Below are 19,672 nucleotides of genomic sequence, written 5' to 3'. Positions count from 1 at the left end.
AAGGGTACAACAAAAGTACATTTTTGTAGGTACAATAATGACCTAAGGGTAATTACTAAACATTGTGTTACATGTACATTTTCAAAAGCAAAACAGGCTCCTCAATGCTAAAAAGGTACACAGTTGAACAAAACAGGTTCTTTTAAGGTGCAATATCAGTCAGAATTTGACTGAATACAAGAAGTACTTATTTAATTTACTCTTATATTACTAGACTTGAAAAGTGCTAAGCCAGTCCATTTCCAAGTCTATCAATGAAAAAGAAGACAAACATAAAATAAATGAGTGAGCATCCGCTGAACCCAGTTTTGCTGAGGTTTCTTTTCAGAGTTTTCTAGCTTAAGCTAATTATGATAAGATTATGGAAAAACATGTCAACTGTTTAAAATGGCACATTTCACATTAATGAAAAATATTAACAAAGTTAGAATTTTGGTACGCGTCTTGAAAAAGTCGCGAGGACAAATAAGCAAAAGCAGTCGTGGGAACACTTTCAAACTAACTAACATGAGGTGTGTCGACAACAATTTCAAAATAATGTTCCTCAACGTAAAATTGTAAAAACTTTGAATATCTCATCACCTACATTACACGATCTCATCAAAATATTCTAGGATTATTAATGAAATCTCTGTGTGCAAGGATCAAGGCTGAAAATTAGAGTTCAATGATCAGGTAGACGCAGTCAATGTGTCATCAGCAAATAAAAGTTAATCATGTAAAGAACTCCTGGATGAACATATGACTTTTGGATCGATTTGACTCACTGCCCTCCAGGTTTTAGAGCAACATATGCACCCTTTCAGGTTTCAAACACCTTTAATAGGGAATATTGTACATAACTAGACACTGCATCTGTTACAACAGAATGGCCTTGTTGGAAGAGAGTCCAAGACTTTTTACCAACTGAATGAAAAATTCTTCTGAGATTTGCATTTACATTTTACAATGCATCCCAGTTTTTTTTTCTGTAAGGTCGATGCAGCTGCAGCAGAAATGAAGAAGGATTTAACAAGTGCGACGAGCATGATGTCATTCTGCAGACTAATTTAACATTTTAGATAAAGAACAATCTCAGGAAGGTAAACCCCAAGACTTGGAGATGAAATTACTAGTTTGAGTCACACGAGACTCCTAAACCTGCCAAAAGTTACTGAAGGATCACACTTAAGCTCTTTTTAGGAAAATCAAAAGTTGGAGATGAGATATTGTTCTTGTTTTTTTGGCTACAACTGACAGTTATCATCAAATTCCCAGTTCTGACCGATAAAACAAACATCAGGTTGAACAACAGGCGCTTCCAGTGCTGAGTGGCACGGCCCATGTTTACTTTGCATTTCTTCCTACTCTATTATCCAGCTGCTTTTTTGGGATGGATTTGAGTCACTGCCTACCAACAAAAACAAAAAACAAAAAAAAACCCTGAGCAAATTACGAAAAGAAAATAACACCACTGGAAGGAAGCCTTGTGCCTCTGAGGTACCGTGTTTATTTTGATTGTATCTAAAATCAGCCACTAAAACGGGAACAAGCATTAAGCCAGCCATCTACTTGTTTCCTCGCATCCCCTCATCCCCTCCTCTTTCCCACACGTCCACAGGGGACAGTCGTCAGTGCAGAGTACACTACACTGAAGGCACGAGAACAACATTAAAAACTGCTTCAGCTCAACAGCAGACTCAACAAGCCAGAAGGAGTGTGTGCCACGTTTTTAATTATGCATGCTGCACAGCATTACACAGCCCTGTCAGTCAGGGAAATTGCACCTTCTTCACCATTTCTCCTCAAGTCTTTTGTCGGTTTCCTAGGTGACCATGTAATGTGACATCATTAGACAAGTACAGTATGCTAGCCAAAGATGCAAGTGGCTCGGTCCTGCCTGATCCTGTCACATCAGCTGCCGCCGCTGCTGCATCTCAATGGGCCCTGGCTTTTATCAGAAAACGGTCTGAACAGCTCAAAGCAAATTAACGTTTCAGGAAAAATCAACAGCACATTATAACCTCGTGTGAACGCTTACATTTTTCCTCGAGTCTTGGCTATTTAGCTCTTTCTGCTCTACTTTTTAATATATTCCATGTGCAACAAAAGGAGAAAATGTAAAAGAACTCCAGAAAATGATAGAGTGCTCACCTTATTCCTCATGACAAACGAAGACGCACTAATAAAAAAAAGCAAAACACTTAAGTCTGGCTCTGTCTGTGAGGAAGAGTGATTGACTTCTCTAACATCTGATTTTGTACTTTATAAGTGTGCAACATGCAGTAATATAAATACTGAGCTTCAAACACACCTTGCTGTCAGTTTGTCATTTAAAGAAATCACTGTAGGTGTACGTCTTCACTTGCTTTCCTTTTTATTGTAGGCAACCGCAGAGGTTACCTACAATAAAATGGATCCTTCAAACGTCCATATGGAAATTCTCACTGGTCATAATTTTGCTTATAAAAGTTGTACCTTTAAATGAAATGAATCCTGTGGAATGTACACCGTGTACAAAGCGCCCAAGACTGCGTCAGTCCATTTCCTGCTGCCAAAACAGCTCTGACATTTTGCAGCATGGAAACAGGGCTTGTGTGGGTGCCTTTTCCCTTGGGTTGCCAAGGGAATAGGATGTTGGCAGTCGATGCTTTGGGGTGGGGTCTCCATGGATCAGGTTTGTTCCAGCGCATCCCACGGATGCTTTGTCGCTCTGTGACCTGGTAAATTTACAGGCCGGCTTTTTGTCACATTCTGTCCTGAGCAGTTTTTGTTTGGAGGCGCACTGATGTTCTGATGAGAGTGTTGTTTCAATAGCAATGTGAAGCCGAGCGGTACTTGTCAAAGTGACATCCATGTAAATGCCAGGACCCAAAGTTTTCCCAGGTCATTCATTTAATTTAGCGCTTGTTTTCGTGCCGTCATCTCAGCATAGACTCTTTAGCATAGACTTTTATAGTTTAAGCGGTACAAAAATCAGGGTATTTGTAGGAAGATTAGGTAACAGAACTGCGATAACCTGTGGATCTTGTAAAGACAGTACATACAGTTCAGTATTCACAGTTCACCATCAATGCTGAACCTTTTCCAGATGAATGGTTTTCTTGTTTCAGTTGTTATTAGTCATTGGAAGTTGATGATTTCTGACATATTTTAAGTATGCACTGTGTAATTATCTCGTATTTCCACTGCTGTCACAGCAATAGTTTCTCTGTCTGAACTTTCTTTTGAGCAATGTGGGCAGGAAATTCAGCGGGGGACATTAAGTTCCTCTAATTTTAATTCTCCAATTACTTGCCACAATTATGGAAACAAGAGCACTGTCAAAAAGCGAAGGGATGTACAAAGAATAAAGAATAAAATGATAGAATTTTTTTATATTAGTGGTGTATTTATGAGCCCTGTTTAAGTAATTAACATTTATTTTGAATTAAGATAGACTTTAAACGTAGATACAAAAAGTTTACTTAGACGTACTTATTTGCATTTATTTATCAAGGGGGTGATGTTAATTGTTTAATTGCCAGTCCATTTGATACTAATAGGGAGCGTTGTTGCATGTTTCCAAGTTTCCAGATATCTTGGCATTGTGATCACTGAAAACGCATTATTGTGTCGGGTAGGAAAATATAAGGGCATCTCTAATGAGATCGGCCACAACCATTATCTCTGCACGATGTAATCTGGAGCGTTTCATTAACGTCCCATCATTCAGCGTTTAGAGAATATTTCTTCTACCTCTTTGTCTTTGTCCCATTTTCTCCACTGTTTTAAGCCTCTTAAAAGTCCTAACACTTTCACACCTTAGGTGCAGTCTTAAGGGATGAGAAGCTTTCTAAACAAGTTTGTGCTTTTTTGGTATTTAGCCTTAAGTCTAAATGGAAATTTTCAGAAACAGTCATAGCAGCAAGTATTTTGCCACTAGGAAATACTTGTGTAGCTTGTAAGTGTTATTAATAATACGTCCAGAGAATTTTATCCAGTTTTCGTAATGTAACAATGGTTGTAACATATGTCAAACTGTAAATTTAGCACAAACTGTGCTAAATTTTGTTATTACTTTACAGTCATATTTGCGCTACAACCAACTAATTTCAGTTTGTACTTTATGCGGGAAGAGGAAGAGGACTGGATATATGGACTTTACTTCTATCTTTCTTACATGTAAGAACAAGAGCGTAATGGTGAAACCATTAGGCTGCTGTCACAACTTTGGCTCTTTGCATTAGCATACCGTCTGTGCAGAAAGTTGCAAAGCTAGCAAAAAAAATCCAGACTGATCTTAAAGCTGTGTGTATGCCAACTCCAGCCCAGCAGCCAGAGCCTGAACTTGAACAGGTAACAAAGGCAGTGATGAGCAGTCAGGCTTCCAGCATTGTAGCCTTCATCTCTACCAGCTCAGGTTTTAACAGTAGAATCACTGTGGCGATTGCTCTAAAGTCTCTTTGGTCTGGTTTTCAACTTTGCTTTTCGTTGTCAATTTTGTGTTCATACATAAAAATTAAAAGAAAGATTGCATGTGTGTTCGCATGAAGATAGGGTTTTCTGTGGAACTCTAGTCCAAGGTTTATGTTGTTGACTGGTAATTATGTGACAGTGTGTTTCAGGTCATTTCACGTGAAAGTAATTTAACATGCAGTCTGACAAATCACTTTCTCTGGTAAGTAACATACTGTACTTACTTAGAAAAGTAAGAAGTAAGGTGTAAGGTTACTAATGCTGACAGGTTTACATTTTTCATCAGTGTGGGTCCAGCCAAAGGAAATCATGTTTTTCACTGATCTGGTGTTACAAGATTAAGAGTTTGGCTAATTTTGGCTAGGTTAGCCATTTCATCAGTCGCTGTCTTCATCTCGGTGTAAGTATCTTATTGAGGTGATTCTTGGCTCACTAGCTAAATCAACATTAGCTAAAAGTTAGTGTTCAGATAATAGTCCAGTTTTAGAGACCTATAATATCTAAGTTATGAGTTTGGAGAGGTTGCTGTAGCTTAAGTCACAGGTTCAAACCCCATTTGGACTTTTACTTTGTTCACTTTGTTGTTTCACCACTTGGGTTTAGAATAAGTTTGATCCCATCATAAAAAATTATCAGTTGGGAACATAAGACCATGATCAGTAGCATCCACCTAAACATTGTTGCAGATAAAGCAATGACTCAAATCGATTGTAGTCTTTGGTAGTGGTAGCCTCTCCCAGGACCACATCATGAAAACTAAAAAAGCTCAAGAAACTAATCCTCAGCTCCCAGTCACCTGAACAAGCTCAAGCCATAGAGACACCCACTTACAAACCCACATAACACAAATTATCTGCTGCCAACAAAGGTTAATTTGTTGATAAAACGTAAATATGGATTGTTGTTAGTGCTTGAATGTGCAAACAATGCAATTGTTCTGGTGTAGAACATGTCAACATAATGGAAGAAATTCTTCAATTAAAAATGCCTCACACTGTGTTGAGATGAGCACTTCGAGGCTCCTAGCCCACTTAAAGGGTGAGTCTTTGTCATGTTTTTAGAACGTGACATAGACGTTTTATGTAACCTGTAATCAGAGATTAGATTATTTCTGAATGTATTGTAGACCTCTAAATCAGGTCACATTGCAATGTGACCTGATTTAGAGGTCTACGTCACGTTCTAAAAACATGACAAAGACTCACCCTTTAAGTTTTAACATGACAGCGTGATGGAATCACACCTGACAGAAGCTTCGGTTGGTATCGTCATAAAAGCCAGCACAATTGTGACCTTTCGCTTCCAAAGATGATTGTCTGGCCGAGGGACAGATGAAACACTGCGAATGGTTTGAAGTGTTTACTGTGGTTGTGTTGTGTCTGTTTGAAGAAGCAGACTTTCAGCATTTGTGGGACCAGCCTTTGATTAAAAAAAATTAATTAAAAAAGCAAATAGAAAAACAAAAGGATGAAACAGTCGATAGATGAAAATGTTTTTCTGAATCACTCATTTACATTTTAAGGGACACAAATCTGGTAAACAAACAATTTATTTACTTTATTTTACAGCAAAGTAAAACTTAGTAGATTAGTTTGCTTTGAACAAATACATCATTACATCATTCATCTCTATATGATTTCACATTAACTACAGCAATGAGACCCTGAGTGTAAAAATTAAATGTAATGTTTTTGTGCTGAGTTTTTCTTAGATATACTTCTACTCTATTATTAATGGAAACCACCGTTTGTCGGTCACTCAGCTGTAATTACCAACACAAAATCCTCACATTTCAAGCATCTCAGTTTTAATAGATAAAAAAAATCTAAGGGCTCCCATATAGAAGATCAGGAAGGGAAATGGCACATTTTATCTGGTCCTGATCACAACATATTTTCTGCTGAAAGATACAGCTTGCACTGCATGAATATCATCTGACTCTGGCACTACATGCACAAACTTAGATGAAATATTTAACTGGATGTCTCTACAGAGTTTCTTACCCGACTTAACAAGCTACATCGCCACACAGAAGTCCTTTCCACTTGCACAGTTTGTACTAACCATGTCAAAAGGGGCAACACTTTGCAAAATATGCTGGCTTGCAATTATTTTTCTTTATCTTAAAAAGAAACTCCCTTTTTTCATAAGCATTGACATTTTGACAGTTGTGGATATATTAGATACAAAGTATATCAACAATGCAGAATACGCAGCTGGGCAGACCTTTAGGCCTCTACCCTCTTGTATTATCCATCCTTTGAAACACAACAGTACTGGTGCATCAGTGGTGGAGTCACTGCAGTGAAGAACACTTACATTTGATTGTCTGTATAATAGTTCCTTTAATCTTCTCCGTACCAAAAAGAGAAAAGAAATGCATGTTTTCATGATCTACAGTATTGTGTAAGTCTGGAGTCACCACTCGTTTCTTTATATTTCAATAGGAAAATGGGAAATTGTTGGTTTTGATTCATTAAAACATGCAAGCATACATGGAAACTCAATACTAGAGTTTGTACACTTTTAGCGAGCTTGAAAGTCAACGTTTGGTATGACCTCCTTTATTCTTCAGCACAGTTTGAACTCTCTTAGGCAGCTTTCTAGTCATTTCTTTAAGTACTAATAGTTCTCCAGGCTTCTTGAAGGACACTCAACACTCTTCTTTAGATGTTGGCTCTCTGTCAACATGATCCCACACTGCTTCAATAATGTTGAAATCTGGGCTCTTGGGAGTCCATGACTGATAATGATCCATTGTGTGTTTTTCTATCCAGGTACGCTTTTGCTGCCTTGGCAGTGTGTTTGGGATCATCGTCATGCTGAAAAATGAAGCCGCTGTTTTCCAGGTGGTATTGGATGGTGGATCAAAATCTGATGGTACATTGCATTCACATTTCCATCAACTTTGCTCTGTTTTGTACAGACAGACAGGTAACTATGCTTTCCCAGAACGGAGCCATGCTCGTTTATCTTCTTCTTTCAGCTTCCCCCTTTAGGGGTCGCCACAGTGGATCATCTACCTCTATCTTACCCAATCCCTAGGATGTCCTCCTTCACTACATCCATTAAACTTCTGAGGTCTTCGCATTTCCCTCACGCCTGGCAGCTCCATCTTCATCATCTTTGGTCCAGTATATTCACCATCCCTCCTCTGCCTCTGTCCAAACCATCTCACCCTTGCCTCTTTAACTTTGTCTCCAAACCACTCAACCTGAGCTGTCCCCTCTATTAATTTATAATCTTGTCCCTTCTGGTCTCTCCAAGTGAAAATTTTAGCATCGTCAACACTGCCACCTCCAGCTTAGCCTCTTGTCTTTTTATTAGTGACACTGTCTCTAACTATACATCACAGCAGGTCACACTACCATCTTGTAAACTTTCTTTCTAGTCTTGCTGCTATCCTTCTGTCACAAATCACCCCTGACATTCAGCTCCACCCACACCACCCTGCCTGCACTCTCTTCTTCACCTCTCTTGTGCACTTTCTGTTGCTATGGATGGTTGACCCCAGGTATTTAAACTCATCCATCTTCACCACCTCTACTTCTTGCATTTTCATTGCTACTCCTGTCAGAAAAACTTCACGGTGTGAGTAACTAGTAAAACTTTCTCTGGCCTGCCAGGGTGGCACACCCTTACAAACCAAGAAAAAAACTAAGTGGTGCTTGTACGTCCAAAAAACAAAACAAAACAAAATTTCCAGTCAAAACTTTATTTTTATGGTAAATCTTACTGTCACAAGAAAAAGCTAAATTTCTGTCCATGTACACAAATAGATCACACTTTGCCTGTATTTCATGTTTTATCACACATGTAGTTTTCACACTTGTACTTGACACTGTACAGGACAGCTTGAGTAGCAGACTCCAGGGAGTAGCAGCCCAAGACAAGGTATTCTACTAATTTGACAAAACTGAAGACAAAAAAAAAATTTTTTTTGACAAAACTGAAGACAACAAACGACACAAGAAGGAAGCACACATATCTACGGAAAAAGAAACGAACACCAGACAATTGGTAGCTTGTTGCACCAAAACTGAAAAATAAGCCACTAGGCCAAGGCTCTTCCAGCAGCCACCAGGCCCAGGCTCTTCCAGCAGCCACCAGGCCCAGGCTCCTGCAGCAGCCACCAGGCCCAGGATCCTCCAGCAGCCACCAGGCCCAGGATCCTCCAGCAGCCACCAGGCCCAGGATCCTCCAGCAGCCACCAGGCCCAGGATCCTCCAGCAGCCAGCAGGCCCAGGACCCTCCTGCAGCCACCAGGCCCAGGATCCTCCAGCAGCCACCAGGCCCAGGCTCTTCCAGCAGCCACCAGGCCCAGGCTCTTCCAGCAGCCACCAGGCCCAGGATCCTCCAGCAGCCACCAGGCCCAGGATCCTCCAGCAGCCACCAGGCCCAGGATCCTCCAGCAGCCACCAGGCCCAGGCTCTTCCAGCAGCCACCAGGCCCAGGCTCTTCCAGCAGCCACCAGGCCCAGGCTCCTGCAGCAGCCACCAGGCCCAGGATCCTCCAGCAGCCACCAGGCCCAGGACCCTCCTGCTCCACCAGGCCCAGGACCCTCCAGCAGCCACCAGGCCCAGGACCCTCCTGCTCCACTAGGCCCAGGACCCTCCAGCAGCCACCAGGCCCAGGACCCTCCTGCTCCACCAGGCCCAGGACCCTCCAGCAGCCACCAGGCCCAGGACCCTCCTGCTCCACCAGGCCCAGGACCCTCCTGCTCCACCAGGCCCAGGATCCTCCAGCAGCCACCAGGCCCAGGCTCTTCCAGCAGCCACCAGGCCCAGGCTCCTGCAGCAGCCACCAGGCCCAGGATCCTCCAGCAGCCACCAGGCCCAGGATCCTCCAGCAGCCACCAGGCCAAGGCTCTTCCAGCAGCCACTAGGCCCAGGCCCTTCCAGCAGCCACTAGGCCCAGGATCCTCCAGCAGCCACTAGGCCCAGGCTCCTGCAGCAACCACTAGGCCAAGGCTCAACCAACAAGTTAATCAACAGTGACTTCAACGGGCCATCACAAGGAAATACAAATCTCATCATTTTCAAAATGCCGCCTAAAAGAGCAAACCCAGGAGTTGAAGAGGAGTTGGAGGAGATTAAGAAATCGCTTAATTTCATGTCTGATGAACTGAGCAAAGTGGCTAAACAACAAGGTATGCTACATGACCTAATGGATGAAATAAAACAACTAAAAAACCTCATAAAGGACAAGGACAAGAAAATAGACGACTTGGAACGGCGAATCGAGGACCTTGAACAATACACAAGAATGGATGATTTAGTCATAAGTGGACTGGAGACGCAACACCGAACCTACGCCGGAGTAACAGCTGGGGGAGGTAAAGATGGTGAAGATGCCCCGGTAGAGGAGCTGCAAACGCTTGAACAGCAAGTGATAAAATTCCTTCAAACGAAGAATGTAAGTATTCAGAGCCATCATATTGCAGCATGCCACACGCTCCCCAGGAAAGACAGTAAAACAAAGCCATCAATTATTCTTCGGTTTGTGAGTCGCAAAACAAAGATTGAGTTACTGAAACAGGGTAAGAAGCTTAAAGGGACTGGTGTGTATTTAAATGAACATTTAACGAAAAAGACTGCTGAAATTGCAAGACAGGCACGCAGCCTGAGAAAACAAAATAAGATACAAGCGACATGGACGAGAAACTGCAAAGTAATGATAAGACTAAATGGCAATCCCGAAGAAGCGAAAGTTGTGATGATAAGAGAACTCAAAGACTTAGAGCAATATAAATAATCAGGAATCTGCTCTGGAATCTATTGGAAAAGTGACGATTGGATAATGAACAATGGGTATGGAAAGTGTTTCTGGCCTTACGGCTCAAAAAACAACAACAAAAACAAAAACACATAAATGACAAGTTTGGACACAGATTATAGGTTTCCATTCAGAGATATTGAAGAGGAAGAATTTGATTATGAAAAGGACTGTCAAGGTGGTTATTTTGCCACACACGCTGAGAAAACGAACTTCAAAACGTTTAACTATGCAGAGCACAACATGCATGACCCTGAAAGTAACATTGACCCAGATACCCACTTCTACAATAACACCAATAATACTTGTGAGTACTATACGGATGACCAATTCAATATGAATATTAAAATGGCAAATGCATTGTCGGTCATACATTTCAATAGTAGAAGCCTGTATAAAAATTTTTCTAAAATTACAGAATGTTTAAGTAAGTTAAAAAAGTTTAATATAATTGCAATATCAGAAACATGGCTCGATAATGAGAAAATTAGTGAAATGGGACTGGAAGGATACGAATTATTTACAATGAACAGGGTGAATAAAAAAGGAGGCGGTGTTGCCTTATATGTAGATAAAGTTTTGAAATGTAGTCTGATTGAATGTATGTCAAGCACCATAGATAACGTATTGGAATGTGTCACTATTGAAATCCATGTTGAAAAAGCTAACAATATAATTATAAGTTGCATCTATAGGACACCAGGTTCATGCCTTGAGACATTCAATGAAAAACTTGCTGCTATGTTTAGCAACCTAAATGATAAAAAAGTGCAAATAATTTGTGGTGATTTTAATATAGATTTGCTAAACCCAAATGGACATCAGAAAACAACAGATTTCATAAATACAATGTATAGTAACTCCCTTTTCCCTGTAATTATAAAACCAAGTAGAATAACAATTGATACAGCTACATTGATAGATAATATATTCACAAATAAAATTGACCATGAAATAGTAGGTGGACTTCTTATAACTGATATAAGCGATCATCTTCCTGTTTTTGCAATTTTTCAAAATTATTTTGGGATTAAAACTAAACAAAAGAATCAAATATTTGATATGATACGACTTAGAACAACAAGAGCCATTGCTGCCCTCCAGGTGGACTTAAAGGAACACAATTGGAATGAGGTTTTTGCAAATGAAGATCAAATAGTGCATATGATGCATTCTTATCAACTGTAATTTCACTATATGAAAAACATTGTCCTTTAATGAAAATCACTAGAAAGCATCACAGATCAAATAAGCCATGGATCACAAAGGGGATAGAAGATGCATGTAAAAAGAAAAATAATCTATATAAGAGATTCATAAAACAGAGGACAAAAGATGCTGAAATAAAGTACAAGTTATATAAAAATAGATTAGTAAATATTATAAGAACAAGTAAGAAAGAATATTACCACAAATTATTGGAGCAAAGTAGAAGTAACACACAAGAAACATGGAGGATATTAAATAGCATAATCAAAAAGGGCTCAAAAAATAAGAATTATCCAGATTATTTTAAAAAAGATAAAGATATTGTGCTTGATAAAACTAAAGACATTGCAAATGAATTTAATGATTTCTTTGTAAATGTTGGCTTTAATTTAGCAAAAGAAATTCCAGAGTCAAGAAATAATAACGACCTAAATAAACATATTACTCAGAATGTGTCCTCCATGTTTATTGGTGCTGTAACTCATAGAGAAATAATTAACATTGTGAAGACATCTAAAAATAAAAAGTCCACTGACTGTTTTGGTATTGACATGATATTAGTTAAAAGTATTATAGAATATATAGTGCAACCTTTCGCATACATTTGTAATCTGTCCTTTCAAACTGGTGTATTTCCCTCACAAATGGAAATAGCAAAAGTTATTCCAATCCATAAAAACGGAGAGAGAAGTCAGTTTACCAATTATAGGCCAATATCACTGCTCCCACAGTTCTCAAAAATTTTAGAAAAGTTATTTGTTAATAGACTTGATAAATATATTGAGAAGCATAATCTCCTAAGTGATAACCAATATGGCTTTAGAGTGAAAAGGTCCACTTCGATGGCAGTGATGGAACTTGTAGAAGGGATATCTAATGCTATAGATAATAAGGAATATACCGTTGGTGTTTTTATAGACTTAAAAAAGGCGTTTGATACGATTGATCATTCTATATTAATGAATAAACTAGAGAGATATGGCATAAGAGGGTTAGCATACAAGTGGATGAAAAGTTACCTGGATGACAGATATCAATATGTCGAATTCAATAATGTAAAATCTAAGCAGTTGAAGGTAACTTGTGGTGTTCCTCAGGGCTCTGTGCTGGGCCCTAAATTATTTATATTATACATAAATGACATATGTAGCATTTCCAAACTGTTAAAATGTGTATTGTTTGCTGATGATACCACTCTGTATTGCTCAGGTAAAAACCTAGAACAGCTTCTGACTACAGCGGAAAAGGAGTTAAATATATTAAAAAACTGGTTTGATGTAAATAAGTTATCATTAAATATAAAGAAAACAAAATTGATTATTTTTGGCACTAGACAAATGAAAAATGTATCTAAAATCAGGGTTAATGGAATTGAAATTGAAAGAGTGTACGAAAATAAATTTCTTGGAGTGATAATTGATGATAAGCTGAGTTGGAAGTCTCATATAAACCATGTGAAAACAAAAATGTCAAAAACCATTGCTATTCTCTATAAAACAAAGCATGTCCTGAACAAAAAATCATTATACACACTCTATTGTACTCTGTTGCTTCCATATATGACTTACTGTCTGGAGATATGGGGTAATGCATATAAAACGAACACTCTTCCTATTTTCAAGTTGCAAAAAAGAGCTATAAGAATTATAAACCAATCAAACTATATAGAACCAACTAACATTTTGTTTATTAATCTGAATACCCTGAAATTTTATGATTTAGTTGAATATAAAATGGCACAGATAATGTATAAAGCACAAAATAACTTGCTTTGCCCCAGTACTCAGAAGCTGTTCAAAGTCAGAGAGAGTCAATATGACTTAAGGGGAACAGATTTCTTTAAAAAAAACAAGATAAGGACAAATATAAAGCAGAGATGTGTTTCTGTTAGAGGAGTTAACCTGTGGAATAGTTATGACAGTGATTTAAAAAGGTGTAGTTCATTTTCCTTGTTTAAAAATATGTTTAAAAATAGAGTATTAGAAAAATATATAAATCAAGAATGAAAAGAGCAAAAAAACAAAAAAACAAAAAACAGAAAACCTCTTGATTCTTTTGCTTTGATGTAGTTACTTACTAAGGTGGTGGTGTTTTTTCTTGTTTGTTTGTTTGTTTGTTTTGTTTTTGCTTTGTTTGCCTTCTCTCACCCCAACCGGTCGCAGCAGATGGCCGCCCCTCCCTGAGCCGGGTTCTGCCGGAGGTTTCTTCCTGTTAAAAGGGAGTTTTTCCTTCCCACTGTCGCCAAAGTGCTTGCTCATAGGGGGTCATATGATTGTTGGGCTTTTCTCTCTGTATCTATGAAGCGCCTTGAGGCGACATTTGTTGTGATTTGGCGCTATATAAATGAAATTGAATTGAATTGAATTTTATTATTTGCTTCGAGCCCTGTGTACAGGAGCTGCATGCTAAAAGATCTTTTGTTAAAAGGGTTGGCGTAATAAGCAAATGCTTCAGCCAATACCTTTTGATTAGCCTTGTCTCATGCTTTCTTGCTTTGTGGTAAATCTTTGTTCTGTCTTCACTGAGATATTTGAATGCTAATCAATAAACATATCAATACTTACTAACACCTCAGTCACTTGCTAACAACCAGTTGATGGGGGAAAAAGAGTGTTCCCCAGCTGGTTGCTGAAGGTTGCAAGCAATTGCTGTGCAATTGACTGCTAAATCCCAGGTCCCAGAGTCATTATTTCCCTGGTAACCAGCGGTTGCTAGGGAGAAAATATATTCCCCTGCTAGTTCGTGAGTGGTTGTGGTAGATTGCTTACTGTTGCTAGGCAAAACTGGTTGCAAAGAGGTATATGATGCTACAATGAAAACTACCCTGCATTTGCTTGGTCACATGCAGATTGCTGTGGTTGCCTATAGTGTATATGAAAAACGTTGACTTGTCTGTAAACGCTCGCCAACTACTTGCTGAACAGCAGTGAAATCTGAAAAAGAGCCACAAAAAAATAGAAAACCTTTGTCCTCAAAGTAAAAATTATGCATTTTGAAATGTGTTGGTTCGGTGGCAAGTCACAACTTTTACTTTGGAGGCAAACGCTCACTGTTTTAGTATCACTTAGTGGCTTAGCAAGTAGTTGGTGAGTGGTTGCAAACAAATGGGCATCTTGCATACAAACTACAGGCAATCTACTGGTGACAAAAGGAACCACAAAGAGGGTTTTGGTGCAGCACCATCTCTGTGACTGATAACACTTGACTAACTGCCCACTGGTCAGGGAATGTCGATTTTTTTCCCCTAGAGAACAGAAGTGGCCAACAGGTCAGTGACTGGCCTTTAAACCTGAGTGAGTGAAGTCCGAGTGGAAAATGTTATGAATGTCTACCTAAAACTTGGAATGATGAGTCTGATGTGAACTTTGTTCCCCACTTGATTGCTTGTATATAGTTTGATTCAACCCCTACCATCACCAGCTCTCTTTCACCCAATCGACAGGAGACAAACTGTGCATTCTGCGTATAACACCCAAATCAAAGAAGCTGATCTGTATGTTCCATAAATAAACCATTTTCTTCAACCACCCTTAAAATAAAAGTGCTTCTTGTAAATGTTGCTGCCTGTCTACTGATTACCCATTCCAAACAGCTTAAGTAATGACTAAATCGTTCTGGCCAAACTCAGAGGGGTATCCCACATTATTCAAAAACTGTTTTGTGTCATATTCTTGTGTAACCGTATCCACAGAAATTATGTCTGAATAGGCACACAGCGCTGACTTTTAAAGTGACTAAACCTGTCATCTGATTTGACAAATGTGTTTAAGGCCATTGTACCTCCAGCAGCTCTTTTTAACCTTTGAGAAAAGCTTTTAGTTGGCAATCCATCAAAAGTGATGTTCTATTGGTGAAACCAGACACATGTGGCCTTGTGCTTTTTAAAGCACAGCAGAATAATTACTTCTGCTAAAGCATTGGTTAAATAACAGGCGACAATCAAAAAGGCTTCAGGCTGCACAAGAACAAACAAAAAAACAAAATTAAATTAAAGAAAAAAAAATCACATGATCCTGTTTTTTTTATATTAACATTAACATTTCAGTTACTACATGTTCATGGCACACACAAACACATATATGTAGATAAAGGCTTTAAAGTGCCTCATAATAGCCTTGAATCCTTGGCACTGACTCCAATCTTTAATGTAACATGGGCAGTGCAGCACAGAAAGAGAAGTGAATAAGTCTCTTGAGTTGACAGTTCAGTAATGTGATGAGTAAAAAATAGCCTTGTAAAATTTTTTGCAAGGAGGACACTTTTAAGCTATTAATATGACTTCTAATTAGTTTTCTTTCTCAAAATAACATCTTAAATGTTATTAGGTTCAGTGAAGATTGATCAAATGCAAATTATTCCACATTCCTTGGAAGCCTTTAGAGAATCACAGTTTTGGTACGAGGCCAAGTTCGGCCCACTGATTTTACTTTCAGCAGATTCTTGGACAGAGCTTTCTGAAGCTTTTGTTATCTTTATTGTCATTTTGCTGACACAATTCCCAACTCAGCACAGGTACACAGATATCGTCCCGGATTTGCGGATAACAAAGATTCCTTACAAAGCAATACCAGCCAGGGAGTTCACAGGGGGACGGCTCTCTAATGATTTATCATTTGAAACTTTTCTAACCTATTTCCACTTTCAAAATAAACTTAATTTATCCATGTCAGGCAAGACATACAATATAGAACCATAAGTAATATTATTTTATACCTCTGTACCCACTCATTCTAAAGAAGATCAAGAATATTGCTTCTCCTTCAACATCTGTCACCTTCTTTCTCTCTCTCGCACACACTCGTTTTCATATCTTAGTGAGGACATCTAATTGACATAATGCTTTCCCTAGCCACTCAGCCTAAAGCTAACCATAACCTAATTGTTACCCTGACTCTAAAACCACAAAAATGCCATCAAGCTCACAGGGACCGGCGTTTCGTCCCCATAAGTGACTGCTGGTCCCCACAAGTATAGTAGCATTCTAATTTTTGGTCCTCACAAAGATGTCTAAATATGCACACACACGTGCGGAAACACATTAACCCTATATTCATATCTTTGTGGGGACATCTAATTGACATAATGCTTTCCCTAGCCCCTTACCCTAACCCTAACCATCTAAAATGAAAGCCTAATCCTAACCCTTAGCCCTTAGGGTGAGGGATCTCCAAACTTCAAGAACCGGTGTCCTGCAGGTTTTAGATGTATCCTTGATTCAAAATGGCTAAATGACCTCCTCAACATGTTCTAACATTTTCCAGAGGCCTGGCAATGAACTAATCATTTGATTCAGGTGTTTTGACCCAGGCTGATATCTAAAACCTGAAGGACACCAGCCTTTGAGGCCTGGAGTTCCCCACCCCTGGCCTAAACCTAAGCGTAACCTAATTGTAACCCTGACACTAAAACCACATTTTGAGTCTCGTGGGGACCAGGATTTTGTCCCCATAAGGGCTGTTGGTCCCCACAAGCATAGTAAATTGAGAGAACACTTAATCATCATCATCATCGGTTAAACTGTCTGTCCAGTTGAATCCATTTCACCTGCTGTGGGTAAGCAGGTGAAATCCTTCTCTTTTTTTGGGGTTGTCTTATGGCTGCCTCTCAAGTTCACCTGTTGTCACCATCATTTGCACCAAAGTGTTTAAATGCTTCAGAAGTGGATAGATTGATTCCCCTGAGGCTTAGAAGTGTATTTTTGCGGTTTCAAATTCTTAATTTTCCAGAACTTCAAAAGCCTACTGACTTTCTGAACTGCTGTCTTTGCATTCATTGTGCGCTCATGTATCTGCAGAAAAACAATTAAATATTCATGTCAAATGCAAAGTGAAAGAAAATGTGTTTCCATTGGCATACAAGTATGTCAAACATGTCTGTAAAGGATACAATTTTAGATACTGGATGTTTTCTGGTTTTCATTAGTAGCCTGCTTTTAGTCCAAATTCTATTTGCCAAGCACATTTGAGAAGACTTTGGTTCCCTAGAGGTAAACAGTCCCTATGGGAAGCAGAAGATGGAAGTCATTTGCCAAAATGCATCCTATACCCATCAGCTTCTGTGCAGCCCTGTGAAAAACTAAGAAAACGTTTTTCTTATATACAGTGCTGTGAGAAAGTATTGGATTTCCATCTTTCATTTGCATTTTTTTCACATTTATATTTTAGATCATTTAAAAAAAAAAATCAATATTCGATACAGATAACCTGACTAAAAACAAAATGTTGGTTTTTTTTAAGACTTAATTTGTAAAAGGAAAAAAGAACTACCTAAACCTTTCTCATGGTCTCATGTGAAAAAGTAATTATAAAGCAGTTGACTGAAAAAGCAGGAAAAAATCTTTCAGTTTTGTATTTTCAGTGGATATTGAGAAATGAGATTACATCTCATTGTATGGATCATTTTCTCTATACTTATTTGCTCAGGTGCAGGAGAGTAAGCCAAAAATAATAAATTTTGAAGAGACTGAAATGAAGGAGACAGTGGCTCCAGTCTGAGTGGGATGATTTAGTGGACAATGCCATGGTTCTTTGTGACAGACCATGTATTAGATATCAGTTGAATGTGCGATTCTGCCTCCACTTAGTTTTGTCTTAGATTGAGACTGAAAGAGGTTCGTTACCAAGATCATTTGAAAAATAAACATAATAGATCAACTGTTTTGGAAAGATTGGCAATTACATTTCCATTCACCTGGGATCATCGGGCAAATCAGACGAAAAACCTAAACCCCTTGGTTCCTACAATTACTTGATACTATTGTGACCTTGTTCTGCTGTGTTGGGCATTTTGCTGGAGTGGCTTGGGAACACTTGTCCACCTAAAAGGAAAAAGTCACTGAAAATCAATACAATTTTGCTTTGAGTGAACACCTTGATGATGATGAAACATTTCAGTCCTGATGGAAGTGTCCTTCTCTATGAAACTCCCATCCGCAGGGCACGAAAGGTCATTGAAGTGCGGGGTTTCTGTAGTGTTGATTCCAAGACGGTGGCACCCTTTGAACCACAGCTGCTCTAACAGAAACAAAGACACTACTCCACATGCAAAAAGGTCAAAACTTAATGATCACTGAACTGAGCAAAGGTTTTAAATAACAACATATGCTGTCTAATCTGATGGAAGAAAGTCAATTTATGACCCATGTTACATCGAAGCTAATTCATGGACTAGAACAAATACAGTAATTGATAACCTGGGACCACAGACAAGAAGGATTTAATCATAAATGGACTGGATACCACACATCAATGAGATGCTCATCCTGACAGAGAATGTAGGAGCACTGAATTACAAACCTACTATATTATACCTCTAAAACACAGCATACACAATGCAGGGAGAATGACCACCTTTATAATTTAAGGCCAATCCTGAGCCCGTGTTAAAATCAATTTCTTTTCAAACAAAATCCAAGTACAAAGTGGTGTAAGAATATGTTCGCTCTTTGATGTTATACAACACCAGTGAAGCCAAATAATCACACCAATCCCCAGAAATGAGCTCTTGTAACAATGAGGACTGCTACCTAAAGACAGATAAAATGGATTAAATAGCAGATATCTTCGGTTATACCCACGGTTTTGTGTAGATTTACACATGATCCTTTAGACTGGTAGCATCTGCACCACCTACAAGTCTTGTCTCCTTACCATATTTTTATTCATCATCAAAATATTCACAATTTTTAAATTTAGATGTAAATAATTGTTAATACAGAGGTAAAATTCCAAAAGCTGATTGGAAGAAATTTCTACATTGTTGTTATTGAAGCAAACATCTGCAGTCTTTCTCAATCCTTGGTAACTCATGCATGGGTGACACTCGGCAACAGGTGGGAGCACTTTGATGCTGACTTCAAAGTGTGAGGCATGAGGATTTTTTTTTTTTTTTTACCTTGCTCGCATAGCACTTGTCATCTTTACAGACAACCTCAACACATTTAGCCATGATCAACATCTGATGTCCCCTGTGATGCAAGATGAGAGCCAACATGAAACCTGGAAGATAAAACAAGGCATGAGTGTGTGTTAGAATATTAGGGAGAATCTGCTGTGCACTTTGCAAGTTACTGCTGTAATTATTTGGAGTTTTCCCTTTTAATTTAAGGGCAGAAGCTTGACTGTAGCTATGATAAATGAAGAGAATTAAATACTAACTCTAGCAAAAAATACTGTGAACCCAGATTTGTAATTTTTTTCTATGTAGATGTGTTTGTTTTAAGAAAAAAAAACACCCTTTTTTTCCATGCAGT

This window comes from Neolamprologus brichardi, chromosome 23 (genome assembly GCF_056152115.1).
Source record: "Neolamprologus brichardi isolate AB-2024 chromosome 23, ASM5615211v1, whole genome shotgun sequence".
NCBI lineage: Eukaryota > Metazoa > Chordata > Actinopteri > Cichliformes > Cichlidae > Neolamprologus > Neolamprologus brichardi.
Note: the sequence above shows the minus strand (reverse complement) of the source record.